This window comes from Rana temporaria, chromosome 9, assembly GCF_905171775.1.
Source record: "Rana temporaria chromosome 9, aRanTem1.1, whole genome shotgun sequence".
Lineage (NCBI taxonomy): Eukaryota > Metazoa > Chordata > Amphibia > Anura > Ranidae > Rana > Rana temporaria.
Window position 1 is genome coordinate 135,875,534 of NC_053497.1, and position 15,468 is coordinate 135,891,001.

At 43.5% G+C, this 15,468-nt stretch overlaps 1 protein-coding gene across 1 annotated transcript in view; it reads right to left on the reverse strand.

Annotated features, from left to right (window-relative positions):
- The window catches only part of TPRN (taperin), a 103,519-nt gene that overhangs the window by 76,032 nt on the left and 12,019 nt on the right, over nucleotides 1–15,468 (reverse strand). The gene's annotated exons all lie outside the window — the stretch shown is intronic.

Below are 15,468 nucleotides of genomic sequence, written 5' to 3' on the forward strand. Positions count from 1 at the left end.
CATACACACGTTCAGGCCAAATACCGCCCGTCCAAAGCGCGGTGAAGTACAACGGGACTAAAAAGGGGTAGTTCCAATCAAATGGCGGCGCCATTTGGGCTGCTTTTGCTGATCCTCACGTTAGTAAAAGTCTGGTGAGAGACGATTTGCGCTTTTCATGCACTGCGTTAAACGATGCAATAATTTGCAGCGTGACAAATGCGATCTCTCCATTACGAACGCTAGTTTTACCAGAAAGAGCGCTCCCATCTCATACTTGATTCTGAGCATGCATGTTTTTTTGCCATTCAAAAGCATACACACGACCTTTTTTCCCCAGACGGGAAAAAGTCCGCCGGGAATCCTGACGGGAAAAAGCTGGTTCACTTTTTTTTCCCCCGGCAGTTTTCTTGTTGGGAAAACTGCGATGGCGCATACATACGGCCAAAAGCTCTCATGGCAGTTTTCCCTAGGGGAAAACCGGTCGTGTGTACGAGGCATTACAGACCTAGAAAAATCAGGTTTTTCAGCCCAATACGTGTTCTGGATCAGAACCCTCAACCCCCACCCCTCCCACCCCTTAATGTTATGGAGAAGAGGAGGAAGGCGTTTGTCAGCCCTAAGAGCCGGTTCACACTGCGGAGGCACGGCTTCGGGGGCGACTCTGCAAGTCGTCCACAAGACGACTTCAGAGGCCATTAGCAAAATGACTTCTGAATAGAAGTCAAAGCAAATCGCCCCGAGTCGCCCCCGAAGTCGTACAAGAACCTTTTACTAAGTCGGAGCGAATTGCGTCGCTCCAATTAGAACGGTTCTATTGCATAGAATGGGACGCGACTGGTCAGGCGGCTGAGCCACCTGACGAGTCGCCCCAGTGTGATGCGGCTCCTAGGGCCGATTCAGATAGCTGTACGCTGCCAAGAGTCAACAGATTTGTGTCGCAGGTAGCACAGGTGTACACATCAATGACAGGCTGACAGGTAGTGCTCTGGGCCACTCATCTGGTGCTAACTGCACGTGAACAATGTGTATTTGTGGTGTTCCCAACCACAAAAAAAATATATATACACATACAAAAAATAATATTATTAACCACTTCATTACTGGCCACTTAAACCCCCTTTGTGCCCAGACCAATTTTCAGCGCCAACGCATTTCAAATGACAATTGCGCGGTCATACAACACTGTACCCAAATTATATTTTTATCATTTTTTTTCCCACAATTAGAGCTTTCTTTTGGTGGTATTTGATCATCTCTGCGATTTTTATTTTTTGCGCTATAAACAAAAAAAAGACAATATTTTTTTACTTTTTGTTATAATAATATCCCAATTTTTTTAAGACAAAAAAAAAATTTCCTCGGTTTAGGTCGATACGTATTCTTCTACAATTTTTTTTTAGTTAAAAAAAAAACAAAAAAAAACACGCAATAAGCGTATATTGATTGGTTTGCGCAAAAGTTATAGCGCCTACAAAATAGGGGATAGATTTAATTTTTTTTTTTTACTAGTAATGGCGGCGATCTGCGGTTTTTTTGTCAGGCCTGCGATATTGCGGCGGACATATCGGACACTTGACACAATTTTGGGACCATTCACATTTATACAGCGATCATTGCTATAAAAATGCACCAATTACTGTATAAATGTGACTGGCAGTGAAGGGGTTAACACTAGGGGGTGAGGAAGGGGTTAAATGTGTATCCTGGGTGTGTTCTAACTGTGTGGGGGGAGGGGACTGACTGGGGGAGGTGACCGATGCTGTGTCCCTATGTACAAGGGACACAGATCGGTCTCCTCTCTCCCTGACAGGACATGGAGCTCTGTGTTTACACACAGAGCTCCACGTCCCTGCTATCACCGCCGATCGCGGGTACCTGGCGGACATCGCAGCAGCCAGGCACACGCATCGGCTACCCAGCGATGCGCCGGGCACGTTGTTTCCCCGCTGCGCGCCCCCAGCGGCGCGCACGGGGAATGCCAACAAACAGGACGTCCACTCGGCACTTGGGAGCCGCTCTATGGACATCCATAGCGCGGATCCCAAGTGGTTAAAATATATATTTTTTTTTAATAATAATAATAATAATAATAATAATAATAATAATATTATATACTAAACGTCATAGGAAAACTGTATACAGTGAGGCATGATGCCAAACATATATAAAAAAAGGACCTTCAACCACAGCAATGTCTGCAGCCTGTCCATGATCTATGGGCAGAGGACGGCTTTAACTTGTAGGAAGGGCTGACACTGTCACTGTCACATTTATGGTTTCTCACGTCCTGAGTCACAGCAGCTTAGAGCCATTACTGGTAAATTACAGAGAATTAAAAATCAGCCCAGTCTTGCAATCCAATTATTTTTTCCAAGGTCTGCAATTTGTAGAATTAGCATTCGCTGCTCTTCTCCTTTCTTTTTGAGGTGTAAAAATGTAAGCCGACAAATACAATGCGACAGAATGAAGTGAAACTTCAAAATGAAGAGGATTAAAGTATTACCCAGAGGAACAACGTTTCCGGGGAGAGCAGCGATAGAAGACCTTTAAATAAAAGAGCACCATTGCTGTAAAACCAGATATTGGAAAGGACACTTGGTTTTAAAGTGGTACTAAAACCAGTAAAATCAGTAAAGCATGCTTGTTATACTCACAGTGGAACCCAAGGGCTCTTTCACACATGCAGACTGTTCAGGTCCACCTGTCAGTTTTTCAGGCGAACCTGAACAGACAGTCCATGCACCTCTATGGAGTGACGGATGTCCGTGGCGAAATGTGCGTCGATTTCCTGTCCCACTTCCTCTTTCAGCCCATGGATCGCCTCGGTGACTTCTCTTCTCGCCTTAGGCGACCCCTCCCTTTAGGCGATCTCCAGGGACACGGGACAGGTCCCAGGAGATCGCTTGTCCACTGAGAGCAACTCGCGCATTCGCAGTGAGTGCCCGGCCGTGAAGCCGAAAGCCGTCACAGCCGGGTGCCCACACTATGAATGGAGGCGCCGCCGGAGAGGAGCGGAGCTCCGGGCAGCCGCGACGCTAGACCGTGGCGCAGGTTAGTGTCCATTTATTAAAAGTCAGCAGCTACACTTTTTTGTAGCTGCTGACTTTTAACCACTTAAAGACCCGCCTATTGTAAATGTACGTCCTCTTTTTAAACATGGATATCTCAGTAACGGATTCGCCGCGAGATCGCCGTTATCGGTGGCGGGAGAGGGGCCCCCCCCTCCCGCCGCTTTTCCGCGCCCTCCGCCGCTTACCGGAGCCGTCGGTAGCGGCGGAGGAGATCCGATGCTGCCGCCTGGAGAGTGAGGACTTGAGTGAGGGCAAGATGGCCCCCACCCGTCCTCATAGCTCTGCTGGGCGAAAGTGACGTCAAAACGTCAGTCCCGCCCAGCCTCTTAAAGAGACAATTTTTTTTTGTCATTTTTTTAAATGACAAATTTTCCTTTTTTTTTTTTTTTTTTTTTGCATTTAAGCCTAAATATGAGATCTGAGGTCTTTTTGACCCCAGATCTCATATTTAAGAGGACCTGTCATGCTTTTTTCTATTACAAGGGATGTTTACATTCCTTGTAATAGGAATAAAAGTGATCATTTTTTTTTTTTTTTTATATTTTAGTGTAAAAAAATAATAAAATCAATAAAATTAAATAAGAAAACAAAAAAAAAAATTTTTTTAAAGCGCCCCGTCCTGACGAGCTCGCGCGCAGAAGCGAACGCATACGCGAGTAGCGCCCGCATATGAAAACGGTGTTCAAATCACACAAGTGAGGTATCGCCGCGATCGTTAGAGCGAGAGCAATAATTATAACCCTAGAGCTACTCTGTAGCTCAAAAAATGCAACTTATAGAATTTTTTAAACGTCGCCTATCTAGATTTTTAAGGGTAAAAGTTTGACGCCATGCCACGAGCAGGCGCAATTTTAAAGCGTGACATGTTGGGTATCATTTTACTCGGCGTAACATTATCTTTCACAATATATAAAAAAATTGGGCCAAATTTATTGTTGTCTTATTTTTTAATTCAAAAAAGTGAATTTTTTCCAAAAAAAGTGCGCTTGTAAGACTGCTGCGCAAATACGGTGTGACAAAAAGTATTGCGATGACCGCCATTTTATTCTCTAGGGTGTTAGAAAAAAATATATATATAATGTTTGGGGGTTTTAAGTAATTTTCTAGCAGAAAAAACTGTTTTAGTCTTGCAAACACCAAATCTGAAAAACACCTAAGGTCTTTAAGTGGTTAATAAACACTAAAAAAGGATGGAACTCCGCTTTAAGGCCTCCTGTTTGTGAAACGGAGCTTTGGGGGAGGAGGGGGAACAAGTACCCAAATTTGACAGGTACCTGCTCCCACTTCCATTCTGGTCGCCTGGGTGATCGGAAGCAGAAGTTCTCCCTCCAAAGTCTTCTGGGACATATGAAAATGTCCTAAAAAAGACATTAGGACCAGTTAGACCTCAGCGCTGCTTGTGCATGTGCAGAGGGCACCCATCTGTGAAGCCGCAAGCTGTCACAGCTGGGTGCCCATAGTATAGATGCCAGTGCCGCTGAGGGAGGACACGGCTGTGGCGTGTACACCGCTGGACCATGGGACAGGTGAGTGGCTCTTTATTAAAAAAGCAACAACTACACAGTGATACTGATTGACAAACAAACAGCTGGCTTCATAAAAATAATAAATGCCAGGATAATTCTAGATAGATTTGCAGGTGAGCTACTACAATATAACATTTCTGTGGCACCTTTTATGCAGAGATTTTTTGAACTTTATGCATACTTTTACACAGAAGTACCCATTTTATTACCCTTTATATGCGATTCTATTGAACCGTGCCTGGCACCAATAAAAGCACTGGAGCCCGGCCTGGTATGGATTATAAAGGTTTAGGCTCCCATTGCAACAGTTACCACTCCCACACAATCACATCTCTTCTGAAGATCTATTAATATCTTACAGTGGTTACAGTTATGGGTGTGTTCCTTGTTTTACCAGTTGTGCAAATGTATTTCATATTGTGGTTTTGGACACTGTAGAACTACCACAGAAATTAAAGGGCAAGATCACAAAATGAAAAAAATAAAAAAAATTCCATTGACCGATTTTACGCCTTCATACAACCAACCAACATATTCTGCAGAACTACAGACCCAGACCCTTCAAAGAAGTATACAGTCTGATGGTCCGAATTCCATCATAGAATGCATACAGTCACCATGCTGCTTTATTTACCATTTTTACAATACAAATTACAGATTTGCTGCGACATTCAGAAGAATTGTAGACACATGGAGGTCCTATACTGACAGGTGCAATGTCCATTGAGAGATCAACGCCGCTGATCACTCAGTTCCCCACTCTGCTCTTAGCAGAGAGCTGTGACTGTCAGTCACGGATCTCTCCTCTGCCCCTCCAGCGCTCACAGGAGTGTCAGGGCTGTAGAGGGGGTGCAAAGGGCTGGATCAGTCAGCGGCTCGCCAAGTTGCCAGTCCAGGCTTCTGGGTGGACCCCCACTGTAAAAGTTGGGACTGATCCAGTGCTTGGACCGGCTGAGTGACGGCAGACTTTAGCTCGCTGTCGGCTGAAAACAGGTCACGAAAAGAACTGCACTCCTGTGATCCGTAGAAAGAGGGCCAACAAAGCTATTGCCATATTTCTTTGAAAAGAACTTGCTACGTACTCCTTATGCCCCGCACACACCATCGGAATTTCCGATGGAAAAAGTCAGTGTATGTGTGTGTATGTATGCCCCATCAGAAATTCCAATGAATTCCATCGGAATTTACATAGAGAACATGTTTCCTTTCTGTCGGAATTCTGATGTGAATTTGGTCGGACAAATGTCCGATCGAGTGTAAAGGCCTCCTTTCACACCATTTCACACCATTTCACACCATGTGCAGAGATGTCAGTTTTTCTGCAAGGGTTCAAAGAATACAATTGTTTTTTCTGTGTCCTGTTCACACCACAATACTGTATCAAGTGCAGATTTATTTTCTGTGCAGGAATCTGCAGTTTTCTGCGCTGGAAAAAAACAAAAACAAATGTGGCATCAACATTGTTGGCGTGGTGTGAACAGGGCTCATAGAGAGCAACCGTTTTTTGCTGTGCCCTTGCAGAGAGAATTTAGGTTTCATATCCCTGCTCAGAAAAAGCTGTTTGGCAGGTACCTGTCCCCACTTCCAAGAAATCTCGCCGCGGCGAAATCACCCAGAACTTCGGCCTCCCTGCATACGCAATGCCAAAAAGTGTCACTGCCCGTTTCCCTTACCACGAATGGCAGCGGCAGCACCAGAAAGCCGATGGAAACGTCGGCTGGGGTGCTGACATCGCTGGATTCCAGGACAGGCAAGTGTCCCAATATTAAAAGTCAGCAGCTACAGTATGTGTAGCTGCTGACACTTCATTTTTTGCTTGGGGGGGGGGGGGCGACAACGACGGCTCTGCTTTAACTCTTAGCTCAGCTTTGCTGGCATATTAAACAGAGAGATCGGTTGATTGTCAACACAGGGCTCTGTTCTGCAATTGGACACAGTGATCAGCAGGTCCTGGCCATGAATCACTAACCGGGATCTGCCGACAGACTTCTGCTGTGTCAATCATGTTGAAGGGGGGGGGGGGGGGGGGCAACCTCTAAACCCTGGAAATGTACCAGTACATCACTTTGCTTGCACGGGCTGCCCGTTTAGAGTATTATGGGTGGACAGAAAGTGGTTAAACATGTTATACATACCCCAGAGCCCACCCTTCTGGGGTCCCCTGCTGGCACTGCCCTCTTCTCCAAGGGCCCCTATAGCAAGCTGTGGGGGCACTTGTGTGGATGCCCACTGCTGTCTATGTCATGCGATTGCTGTGCCGCTGTTGATGGGCACAGCGCTGATTTGAAAGCGGAGCCAGGTAAGCATTTGGGGGGGGGGGGGTCTGCAGGGAGCTGGACCGTCGACTTTTCTTTTTTACTTAATACAGAAAATGCAATAAAAAAGGAAAACAAACCTTATGCCTTTACAATGACTTTAAGTACCAGCATTCTACATGTGTGTGTAGAGTCCGAAATCTCAAGAATCTTTATTTTTTGCTACAGGCTAGGAATATCCCACGCCTAATGAAAGAGGATCCATCACATAGGTGACAGTAGCCTTTTCTATTCATTACAAGGTTGTCACAACTTACTGAAAGATGTCAAAAAGTTGCCAAACTTCACTTTCAAGATCAAGCCTTCAATCCAGTCATAGCTGAACCTACCGTGCAAGTAAAATGCTTTTGGGCAAGAGCGGCCACATTTCTCCACAATGATTCAGAGCAATTAAAGAACCAGTAAGCAAACTTTACATATTATTAAAGAACTACTGTTAGTAAACATTGTATGTCGCTACAAAACATCCCTTCAGACACACAGAAGGCTGGGGAGGAGGAAGATTACCGCGCCCATGTGACCAGGAACGGTCAGCACAGGGCCGTCTTATCAGTTTGGCATTTTCTTTGGCAAAATTACGGGAACGAGGATAAGAGTCGTCGGCCCCCCCCCCCCCAAGTAGTGCAATTAATCTTTACAAAGGAATTGAAATCATTTAAGGGTCACATACAGGAGTTTGTATTAGTAGAACAGAACTTTATGGCGCAAGGTCCATTCTTTAAAGTGGTAAAGTATAAAAACCATACACACACAAACTATATATATCAGGGGTTGACAAATTTGCTTGGAATCTAGGAGCCAGGTAAAAAAGTTAGGAGCCAGAAAACGCGCCCCGTCCCGACGAGCTTGCGCGCAGAAGCGAACACATACGTGAGCAGCGCCCGCATATGTAAACGGTGTTCAAACCACACATGTAAGGTATCGCCGCTATTGGTAGAGCGAGAGCAATAATTCTAGCCCTAGACCTCCTCTGTAACTCAAAACATGCAACCTGTAGATTTTTTTTAAACGTCGCCTATGAAGATTTTAAAGGGTAAAAGTTTGTCTGCATTCCATGAGCGGACGCAATTTTGAAGCGTGACATGTTGGGTATGAATTTACTCGGCGTAACATTATCTTTCATAATATAAAAAAAAAAAATGGGGATAACTTTACTGTTGTCTTATTTTTTAATTAAAAAAAGTGTAATTTTTTCACAAAAAAAAGTGCGCTTGTAAGACCGCTGCGCAAATACGGCGTGACAGAAAGTATTGCAACGATCGCCATTTTATTCTCTAGGGTGTTAGGATAAAAAATATATATAATGTTTGGGGGTTCTAATTAGAGGGAAGAAGATGGCAGTGAAAATAGTGAAAAACAACATTAGAATTGCTGTTTAACTTGTAATGCTTAACTTGTAATACCAACGGCCACCACCAGATGGCCCCAGCTCACTTTTTTTTTTTTTTTGCCCCCCTTCCAATTCAAGTCGCCAGGACCCTATTTCTAGTCGCCATGGCGACCTGGCGCCCGGGATTTGTCGAGCCCTGATTATATATATATATATATATATATATATATATATATATATATATATATATATATATATATATATATATATATATATATAATTATTTTTTTAAATGTTCAATTACTTTCAGTAACAATAGTGAACAGGACAAATAGATGCCAATAAAAACCTGATGGGCTTTCTTACCCATTCCCATGCCATCAAACACACTCAAACTGACCAGTGTTCAGTGAAGGCATGCTCAGATTGGACTAAAAAAACACAAATAAAAATAATACAAAAAACAAGGCGTCCTATGAATGACAGCGGTGCCAAGTGAATGTCCCTGTGTTTTGTGCAGAGGAGAAACCGCTCACACAGAACCCAAAGGATTGCAGCCATCACTGTAGTAGCGGGGACTGCTACAGCGATTATTAGCTTTCCAAGCAGCCCACCAGATATATGCAAGCATATGTAATGCAAATCAATAAGCATTCTAAGAAAAAAAAAAAAAAAAAAAAACACACACACACACAGAGTTTTGGCTTTCGCTATATCTAAAGAATCTTTTGAGTCAATCAGGCAATGATAAGGGTCACTCTCCAACAAAAGCACTGAAGGTTGATTCCGCACACTGAAAAATGTCAGGCCAAGGTCTCATTCACACGGGTGTACCTAAAGTGTTACTAAACCCACAACAGTAAATTCAGTGTGTATATGCAGTAAAGCATGCTTGTTATACTCACTACGGAACCTAATCGGTTAATCCTGTGTATTGAGTAAAAAAGGCTGTTTGATTCTGTCTTCTCTGACCCTCCCCATCTTCCACTGCCCCCAACCCATCTCCTAATAGTACAGAGCCATGGGGGCAGGCTGCACATGCTCAGTTCGGTGTGTACTGCTAGAGTTTTTTGTTCTTATCCCTTTTAGGAGACCTTCAGCACAGGACCAATCAGCACTGTACAGACAGAAGGTCAGTGGTCCTGCAGCCTCATAGGACGATCGGGAGAATGAAAACTCCTCCTGCAAGCTTTAACCAGACATTAATAGAATGCTATATACTGCTGGTGAGAAAAGTAATTTAGCAGTTTATATTTACTAAAATAATTACATTCACATGTTCTGTGTACTATGAAAGACCAGAAATAGTGAATGCAGGGTCTTGGGTTTAGTAACACTTTAAGAACATACCCTTGTGGGTTCGAGGACCGGCACCCACACAGATGTCAAGTAGGGAGCTACAGCTGGGTCTGTGCAGCTGTATCCCAACTGACATAAATGGGACCACCTGGAACACCTGTGCAGGTAAAACGTATCACCAACTGCCCCCGCAAACACATGCCCCTTCCCTGGTCCATGGACAAATTGGATGCCATGAAACCGGTTCCTGGTGCAAAAATAAATAAATAAAATACATTTCTAAAAAAAGAAGAAGGAAAGCATAAGCAGATTTCACACTGCAATGTTCAACAAAAGCTCCCCGTCTATAGTCAAATAAGCCAGAAAAGCAGGATTTCACATTGTGTTACAGATTTAAACCAAACTACACCCAATATATGCGCAAGTAGTCTGCGAGTCCACTCCAGAGATTTATAGCCATCAAAGTTTGAAATAAGTTGTCAACCTTCGCTTCAACTATTTGCTTTAAGGAAAAATAAACTGCATAAAGAAACCCTGCAGCAAGGGAGTAAACCAGCACATACAAAAGGCAACACAAACTACATTCAGTAATCTTCATTGATCTTATCAGTTCTTAAGAAAATAGATATGACATACAAAAAAAAAAAAAAAAAAAAAAACAGTCCTGTGGTCCACAACAACCAAGCTAGTACAGTAAACCTTGGATTGCAAGCAAAATTTGTTCCGGAAGCATGCAGTACTTGTATAATCAAAGCAAATTTTCCCATAAGGCCCCTTTCACACTGGGGCCAGGTGGCAGTAAAGCGTCAATATTTTTAGCAGTGCTTTAACGCGCTATTTGGCCGCTAGCGGGGTGGTTTTACCCTCCGACTAGCGGCCGAGAAAGGGTTAAAAACCAAACGCAAAGCGCTTCTGCAGAGGCGCATTGCCGGCGGTACAGCCGCGGTGTCCCATTGATTTCAATGGGTAGGAGCGGTAAACACACCACTCCAAAGATGCAGCTAGCAGGACTTTTTTTACCGTCCTGCCAGCGCACCGCTCCAGTGTAAAAGCCCTCTGGGATTTCACATTGGAGACACAGCAGCGGCTTTTTCAGGTCGGTTTGCAGCGCAATAGCGCCTGCAAAACTACTCAATGTGAAAGAGGTCTAAGAAATAATGAAAACTCAAATGATTCCTTCCACAACCATTTATTCATAAGTCCTTCAGTTTATCGTCCATATAAAAAGATTATAGCAACGTGATAAGTTGTGTAACCATAAAATGTTCATTCACAAATGGAAGCCTCCCCAAGGGGATTAGAAGCAAAATCCAGCAGGAGCTACAAAGTATAAAATAGAAGCGAGGCGCCTCTAAGTGTAGCAATATGTTTACATTTAATGAAGGCACAACATTTAGAAACTCACATGGTTGATGAATAAAAGAGACACATCCAAGTATGCAGGGATTCGGGGTAAAGTGATCCACATGGACCGCCATCCTCATCGCCGTCTCTCACCGCTATCAGTCTGCAATGGTGACCGGGAAGACTACCCTGCAGTAGAGCAATCTGAATGCGAGGCTTGAACCACTCATGAAAGGGACGTCGTTGATGGCAGTGATGAGGATGGTTTATGTGGACAGCTTTGCCCCGGATCCCTGCATACTTAGATGTGCCTCTTTTAATCCTCAACCATGTGAGTTTCTAAATTTTGTTCCTTCATTAAATGTAACCATATTGCTACACTTAGAGGTGCCTCTTCTTTTTTATACTCAGTTGTGACATGACGCTACTCTTATATCAAGACGTCGCTTGTATATCAAGTCAAAATTTTTAAAAAATTGCAAAACGCTCTTAAACCAAGTTACTCTCAAACCAAGGTTTTACTGTATATGTTTTGATTAAAGATGGTGTAGAAGAAACTTACGAGGGTAAACCACTCTAAATTGAGTGGCTGGACATCAAGATTTTCCTTGTAAAAGTGGAACGTAGGGATTTCATTGCTACATGTACCACCAGTCATCTAAAAAGATAGGAAGGGATTTCCCCCCTCCCCCAACAAGCAACTGAGTTATTTTCAAATGCAGCATAAAAAAAATTAAAAAACAACATAAATAAATAAAAAGCAACTGGATTGGAAGGAAAAGGAAACTACTGGGCTGCAAGATGAGATAGGATAGGATGTAACCAAAGTGTAAATAATTACATGTGGGTAGAGGACCGATGCGAAATGCGTTGAATAATTGGGCCCTATATTTCTGGATATGAACTTCTTTTGACATCTCTATATTTTTCTTTTTTTATTGTACCAATAAAGCAGTATGCATTTATTTTTTAATGTGTATATAGTAGAGCTGGGTGATTTTTTTCCCCAAAAAAAAAAAAAAAAAAAATACTTGATTTACGATTCGAAACGATTTCTTTATTTTTTTTTATGAATACCGCGTCGGTCCTGGGGGAAAAAATATATATATATTTTTTTTTAATATGAATCATGACCTACCAACTCGATTTTTAAAAGAAATGGATTTTTTTCCCAGCCCCAGTATATAGTGCCACTTATTACATCCTCTGACTCTCTTATCTCAGAAGGTTGGAGTTTGTTTCTTCTTTTCGCCTAGGACAGGATGGAACCAATATAAAGGGTTTACCAGCGATGCCAGGTATCACCAAACACCCTCTGGAGATGTAAAGGGCTCAACCAAACGTGAAAGAAGAAGGGCGCTACCACGACGGCCCAGATGACGTACCTACCCTGCACCCCTTTTCACCAATCCCAACATCTAGCGTGCCGACTTACTATGGGAACTGAAACATCAAGCCCTATTAGCTCCACTTGTTAAATAATATAGAAGAGAGAGACTACAATTACAAGACACAATTTTAGTTTTACTTCTTGGCTGAGCGCCCGGAGCGCCAACAACATAATGTACCCAATAAACCATAATTCAAATTTTACCGGTAGAATGATAGAAATTACAGAATGTAACAAACCAGTCTCAGGCCTGAACTTGCTGAATAATGGGCAAAGGGTGTACACAGAGAATGCCAACGTATAATCATCACATGGTCAGTGGGTATGTTCTTTCCACCCTTTCAGCAGGCCTGGCACCGTTCTGTGCCATTCCCAGGAGAAGGACGACTGTGGACTGTTTGACAATAGTTTTTATCCAAGTCCATCCTCCCCCTCCCCCCCCCCCAAACAGTGGATGGCTTCACACAAATCACAACTGTCAAGGGGTAATGTCTGTAGAGCACAGCTTTACACCAAATTACATTACCTGCATCTAAAAAAAATAAAAAAATTGTCGTTTTGTGTTGTCCTTTTGGAGAGTCTCTCTCTCTCATATATATATATATATATATATATATATATATATATATATATATATATATATATATATATATATCCCCTCACTTCCCGCTAGAGCTGCACCATTCCGGCTAAAATGAGAATTGTTTTGCTTAGAAGATAGATCACAATTCTCTCACAGCATAACATCATCTTTCACATTAAAACCCCCAAAATTGGGCTAACTTTACTGTTTTTTTTTTTTGTTGTTTTTTTATTCATTGAAGAAGAAAGTGTATTTTTTCTACAAAGAAAAAAAAATTGCATTTGAATGACTGCTATCCATAGAGTTGTATGCAGCTGGCAGGCGGACCTGAATGGTCCACCCGTGTAAAAGAGGCCCAACGCTGTGAACTCCCCATTGCCCAGCAATGAGTAAAAGGTCCCTTTTCCCTCTCCAGGTTACCTATGAATGTGTCTGCTGAGACCTCTCACATCCTACATCCAACCCCCCCTCCTCTCCAGGCTACCTATGAATGTCTGCTGAGACCTCTCACATCCTACATCCAACCCCCCCTCCTCTCCAGGCTACCTATGAATGTCTGCTGAGACCTCTCACATCCTACATCCACCCCCCCCTCCTCTCCAGGCTACCTATGAATGTGTCTGCTGAGACCTCTCACATCCTACATCCAACCCCCCCCCCCCCCCACTCCTCTCCTGGCTACCTATGAATGTGTCTGCTGAGACCTCTCACATCCTACATCCAAACCCCCCCCTCCTCTCCAGGCTACCTATGAATGTGTCTGCTGAGACCTCTCACATCCTACATCCAACCCCCCCCCCCCCTACTCTCCAGGTTACCTATGAATGTGTCTGCTGAGACCTCTCACATCCTACATCCAACCCCCCCCCCCCCCCCTACTCTCCAGGTTACCTATGAATGTGTCTGCTGAGACCTCTCACATCCTACATCCAACCCCCCCTCCTCTCCAGGCTACCTATGAATGAGTCTGCTGAGATCTCTCACATCCTACATCCAACCCCCCCTTCTCCAGGTTACCTATGAATGTGTCTGCCGAGACCTCTCACATCCTACATCCAACCCGCCCTCCTCTCCAGGCTACCTATGAATGTGTCTTCTGAGCTGAAGACACTTTTCTAAGCTGCTGTAACTTTCCATTTCACATAATGCTTCTCCAGTAATGACAGGGCTCAGGACTTGAGCTGTAAAAAGTCTCTTAAATGTCTCTATAAATTTAATTGAAAGGCATCTGTGGTGAAACTACCGTCTAGTCAATGCATTGCTAGTAGGGTTAGCGCCTCATCCCTTTAAACCCAAACACATATGAATTACACAGGTTCTGGAGGCTAATTTAATGCAGATAAGGCACCAAGTGAGTTTAATTACCACCTTAATCAGCCACAGAACCTGTGTAATTAATATGCGTTTGGTTGTAAAGGGATGAGGTGGCAACCCTAATTGCTATAGGAGTTCCACTGCTACCCGGAAACAATCATTCTGTAGTCATACGTTCCCAAACTGGTAAATCATAGTGTGCACGTTTTTGTCATCCCCACTGGTTTTTAAAGTAAGATCCCGTTCTGATCAGGCCCCCCCCCCCCCCCGTCAGTTTTCTAGGCAGACCTGATTGGACGGTTCATTCCCTCCTATAGACCGGCGGGTGTTAAAGGACTTTGGTTCATTTACACCTGCCTCTACCTCTAATACGATCCACTAAAACAAACAAAAGGAGATCTGATCTGCCCCTAGATGGACAGGTAGGAGGTAATCCAAAGGTCCATTTACACCCAGCCGCCCATAGAGCAGAGTCGCTCTGTCCATGTGGACAGGGACCCGTCATCTGCCTGCTTATCTACCTGTCAGCCCCCTCAGCGGTGACCAGACACCGCTGCTTCGTTCTAAGGTAAGCATTTCATAATGTGCTAGTATACGATGCATACTAGCACATCATGTCATTGAGCAGCCTATCCCCGACGACGTCCTTTTGATGACGAAACACGTAGGTGTGGCCTGAGTGGAACGTCATCACGCACCGTACGGAGACACGCAACTACGGAGTCGAGAAGATGAAGGAGGTTCAGAGGAGACGCCGTTTTGTCTTATTATTTTACACCGCGCTCAATTTTCAACATAATTGTAAGTGCATCCAGATTTTTATTAAATCCACTTTCAATACGGTATTACACTATGTGGTTTCCCTTCATTTCTCATTTCATGGGAGCTTGAATTGGTCACTTACTTACTGGATCGAACACAGTTTGGATTTGTCTCTACACCTTCCATGTCTGGAGATAGTCTAATTGGCAAGACTATAAACATCCCTGGGTCCAATTAGATCGCTGTAATGACGATCAATCCTATCTGGTAAGGAGACTACATCTCACGATTTGGGTGTGCTTTCCGGTGGAGGAATCTTTGTTTCATCTCTTTTGGATTTTATAGCACTATCCATGAACTTCTTTCCATTCACTCCGTTGGATGTGGATCACGTTTTATGGACTTTGTTCATATTTATATAAATATCATCATTTAGGTCACGGTTTTTCACACCAATTAATTTTTATTTAAATTTTGGTTAGTTATTGTTCACCTAGCGCTGTACCTTCGTTTCTACATCATGTCATTGCCTTGCAGGTTCCCCCCCCCCCC